The sequence below is a fragment of the Schistocerca cancellata genome, chromosome 7 (genome assembly GCF_023864275.1).
Source record: "Schistocerca cancellata isolate TAMUIC-IGC-003103 chromosome 7, iqSchCanc2.1, whole genome shotgun sequence".
Taxonomy (NCBI): Eukaryota; Metazoa; Arthropoda; class Insecta; order Orthoptera; family Acrididae; genus Schistocerca; species Schistocerca cancellata.
The window spans coordinates 528,605,381-528,610,875 of record NC_064632.1 but is presented as its reverse complement, the minus strand read 5'-3'; positions in this window follow the sequence as shown (position 1 = coordinate 528,610,875).

Below are 5,495 nucleotides of genomic sequence, written 5' to 3'. Positions count from 1 at the left end.
AAACAACATTATTGGACAAGAGGAAAACAACAACACTTAACTTTAGAGTTGCTAGACCCTCCTCCATAATCTAAACGGTGGGGAGGTTATAGGAATTATTTCGAATGGCATTTAAACCGTGCTAAATTAATTGAAGAACCAATTATTGAAAGTCACCTAATACGGGTCCTAATTAGTAGGTTACCGTATTATGTAAAGGAAAGAATGATAGAAAGAGAATGGTCACAACCTTGCGAATTATTAGGATATTTAGAACAGTTAGATACACTTAACAGAGAAAGGGAAGACGAGAAATTTAGATTTGGTAGAGATGACAATCCTCGAAATAATAATAATTCAGAACCACGAAAATTTAACAACAACAATCATAGCCGGTTTTGTTATATAAAACGTTAATCTAAAGATAAAGAGAGCCAACAAAATCGTGGTAATAACTCTAAAATACGGAAATTACTCAATAGCGATAATGAGATAAATCACCCTCAAGTAATTAATGAAGGTCAAGTTGTAGGTGACGTTATGATAGAAAGTTCGGAAAACTAGTAAAGTCCTTTAGTACGGGTCAACTAAAGGGAACTGTTAGTCGAGATTATACAAGACGCAATTGCAGTTTATCATTAAGCTGCCAAATGGAAGGTGATTGGCAACAAGATTTACGTCAGGAAGACAATCAGATAAGGGAGAATGTAACTATTAAACCCGTTATTAAAGGTTATATTAAAGATACCGAAGTAAATATTATAATCGATTCGGGTAGCGAAATAAGTATTTTATCTAAAGAATTATTTCAGCTTAAAAGAAAATATTGGAATTTCCCAACCTTACCTGTAACTGGGGTGAAAATTATAGGAGTTACTGCTAAAAGAAGTCAAAATATTACTGAGGAAGTTTATTTAACTTTTGAAATTGCTAAACAATTAATTGCTCACTCTGTACTTGTCGTAGCCAACTTGAATGTGGCCATAATTTTAGGTATAGATTGGCTGTGTAAATATAAAGCTATATTAGATTTTAAAGGCTCTTCCTTAACCATCCATAAGGAGGCATGTGCTTTTAAAGTGAGGTTTTGTGATAATCGAGTACCTGAAAATTTCTACGAATCCTTACAGATTAAGTACACACAGACCATAAACGTGTTAACAGATTTTAGTGATCTTGAATATGAAGTATACCAATGTCAGGCTAGTAGTAGTATCGAAAGCGAAGTGAAAGAAAAATGTTATTCTACGAATTGTCTATCCGAACAAGAAAAGGAAGAGTTGGAATCTTTGTTGTTAGAATTTAGAGCCGTCTTCTCAGATGAACCGGGGAGAATTAAAGATTACGTTTGTAAACTTAAGATTAAAGATCAAAAACCATTCTTTAAGAAACCTTATCCTATTACAGTACAATTCAAAGAACCGGCTAGTAGAGAAATAAGTAAGATGCTAGAACAAAACATTATCGAACGATCATGTAGCGCTTTTAACAGTCCTTTGTGGGTAGTTAAGAAAGCTACTGGTGGGGTACGACTGGTTCTGGATGCCCGTGAATTAAATAAAATTATAGAGATGGAAAGAGACAGACCCATTCCTATGGAGGACGTACTTCTTAAGATTGCTGGTTCTCGTTATATGAGTACAATGGATTTAACTGCTGGCTACCATCAAGTAATATTACACCCGGATTCACGGCAATATACGGCTTTTCTTTTTGAAGGTAGATCATATCAGTTCCAAGTTTTACCTTTTGGACTTAATATATCAGTGTCAACTTTCATTAGGGCATTAGATTCTGCTTTGGGTCAGCAATTGTTACAAAAGATTATTTTATATGTGGATGATATTTTGGTAGCCACTAAAACGTGGGAAGAACACGTAACGATATTACGGGAATTGTTTGACCGTTTAATTGACAGAGGAATTACTTTAAAATTATCTAAGTCTTACTTCGGAAAGGAGGAAGTGAGATTTTTGGGGCATATAGTGGACAGTAAAGGTATTAGGCCAGACCCAGCACGTATTGAAGCTATTGCTCGATGCCTGAGTCCTAGAAATCGGAAACAACTGAAATCATTCTTAGGAATGGTAGGATTTCTGAGAAGATTTCTTCCAGGGCAGGATATTGTTAATCCTAAATTACTGGATTTATTGAAAGAGAAGTCAGTATGGCTCTGGGGAAAAGAGGAAGAGGAAGTTTATAATAAGATAAAAAGAGCGTTAACAGAAGCCAAAATGTTATACCATCCAAATTTCAATCAGGACTTTTGTATGTGTACGGATGCCTCTGATTATGGTGTGTCTTGCGTAATATTCCAAGGTGATCTGACCAATGAAAAGGGATTATATTGGTCTATTGGATTCGCTAGTAGAACTTTAAATAAACATGAAAGAAATTATTTTGTAACCGAGAAGGAAGCTCTCACAGTGGTATGGGGTTTTCAACGATTTAGAGGATTGGTAATGGGAAGAAAAACAATTGTATATACTGATCATCAGGCTTTAATCTTTTTGAACAATTGTCGGTTACTTCACCGTAGGCTATTACGTTGGGTATTATGCTTGCAAGAATTTCAGTACGAAATTAGGTATATAAAAGGATCTCAGAATGTAGTTTCGGATGCTTTGTCGAGACTTCCCGTAGGAATGGAGAATATTAACATTGCAGAAGAACCAGGAACAAATTACCATGTTTATTTCCTTTTAACTTAGGAGAACGAACGTAAGGTTAAATGGGTAGTAACTGCTATTAGATGCAATCAAAGAAATGATGATCAATATAGGGACCTTATACAAAACCTTAATAATGGGGACGAATCAGTTAACACCCGGAGTGTGTGGTTGTATTTCAACGACTTGTTGTATTGGAAAGCACAGAGGGGGCACCAGAGATGGAAAATCTGCATTCCGAAAACTGCTGTGTACGAGTTAATTACTTATATTCATGAAGGTTACGGGCATTTTGGAATTCATAAATGTATTAAACATCTAATGAAGTATTATTATTTCAAAAATATGTCCCGTATTGTGAGAAGTATTATTAGGGCTTGTGAAACCTGTCAAAAGGTTAAAGTTAATAACAAACCTAAGCGTTATAAATTATATGCTGTAACTCCACGAGGTCTGTGGGATCTACTGTCATTAGATTTTTTCGGCCCTCTGCCTCGTAGTTCAGGAGGATTAACTTATGTGTTTGTTGTAATGGAATGTTGGTCCAAACATGTGAAGCTATATACTTCGAAACGAGCGAATACAGCAAGCGTTATACGCTGCCTCACCCGAAATTACTTTGTTAACTGGGGCATTCCTAAACGACTTATGTCTGACAACGGTAGTGCCTTTATTAGCCAAAAGTTTCAAGATATGATAAAACAATATGGAATCAAACATATCTTAATTTCGAAATATCACCCTCAAAGTAATTTAGTAGAAATAGTCATGAAAGAATTAGGACGATTATGTAGAACTTATTGTGCACATAAACATACTCGGTGGGCCAAACTAATGCCTGAATTCGAAAAGATATTAAATGAATTGCCTCACCTAACGACGGGATTATCACCTATATAAATTTTAGGCAAACGAATTATAGGTGAGCCTTTACTAGCTGCTCTACCTTGGCCCAGTAAATGAGATCCAACAATGCATCCCAGACGAAAAAGTTTGCGAACAGATTGTTAAAAATGCCGAACGGAGAATTAAAAGTTATAATCAACATGCTATAGAACCCTCATTTCAGGTAGGAGATCTTGTGTTAGTACGATCTCATCCTAAAAGTTCTAAGATCGGTAAGGAATGTAGAAAATTCTTCTTTATCTTTGAAGGTCCATATGTTGTACATAAGATTGTACATCCCAAAGCGTTACTTCTTATGGAACCTTCATAAGGTGTAATTAAAGGATTATATAGTGTCGATCAAATGAAACCCTTCATTCCTAAATAAGTTAATATTTAGTATATGTTACATACGGAAGAGCGTTCATAGTTTATTCATGTGAAGTTTCGTGATAGTTACGTGTTATTTTAAAGAAATAACAGAAAGTTTAAACAAGTGTTCTACAATAATCTACTGGTACTTCAAAAAGAGAAAGATAACCAAAGGGGGGATTTATATGGAAGAAATTTTGCTATTAGGTCAAAAGGAATTTTGTATATTTTAAATTTACTCGGATATAGGAACCAAAGGGGATGGTTAATAATTTTAGCGACCATGGGCGTCCAGAGCTATATGGCTCACGAGAACATAGCAGAGTGCCTTTAATAGAGGTTTGTAATAGTGTTAATATAGAACACAACAAACGGGGCTCTCTCGCTTGTTTCTCCTAAATAAATTGCCATTACCCAACAAGGTGTCCGAAGGTAAGGAAAGCCGTGCCGAGATTCTAAAGAAAGTTTTGCTTGATTTCTTCTTGACCTCAGGCATAAATAAGGCATTAGGGAAAAGAATGAAGTAAAGTAAATAGTACTATTAGTTATTGTGAGAAACTTATTAGTAATATACAATTTTGGAAAGAATAACTCCAGTAAATGAATAAAACTGAAACTAATTTATCACAATTTGAACGCTCTGTCCTAATGTAACGACGTTAAAGAACGTACTAAATTAGTATTTATTAGCAACTATTAAACGAAAAGGAGTAATCTCCATATATTCGGTTATGAATTACCGTAATAGCACAATTAAGAGTAAATGACAAATAGTCACAACAATATCGCAGTAAAAGGATTAAATCTTGTTCTTGCGTCGTGCTTCTAAAAATTGATAAATGAAAATATGTAATTTTTTTTACAACAATGATATCATAGGAAGTTTTAATCTTATTGAAAATTTTAGTTTTGTCTCGTCAAGGCTCAGGTTCACGTCTGTATGTAGGAAGATAATAAACTGGTGGATGCTATTAAAGTTGAAATACGTGTTCTGAGGATTTATTTATGAAGAATTATGTGAATGAATTAATAATATATTTGACGAGATTATTGAATTTTGACAGTGTTCATCGCGACTTTGAATCTCAAAGTTTATTTAATGTGGTTCTAATATCGATTAAATCAAGATAAAGTGTATCAATATAATTTCTGAGGAGAAACAAACGACGTCAAAAATTGAAAAAGTTCACGCAAACCAATTGGCCCGAGTGACGTAATTCTGTGAATACGACTCAAATGATGTTTTACAGTTTCGTTCAAGAACCATTCTGAGACAATTTAAAAAGAATATAAATAATTTTGGAGTGGATTGTAACTGACGTAGGTGACGAAATCTGCACATGGTCATATGTCGAAAGAAAATCATTTATAAGAAACTTACGTCGTTACACTACATTGTCTACACTGAGATTCAATTGCCATTCCCTAAACCATGCGTCAATTCGTTGCATATCCTCCTGCATCTCTGTAGAATTTTCCATTGTTACATCCTCTCGATATGCTACAGCATCATCTGCAAAAAGTTTCAGTGAACTTCCGATGTTATCCACAAGGTCATTTATATATACTGTGGATAGCATCGGACCTACG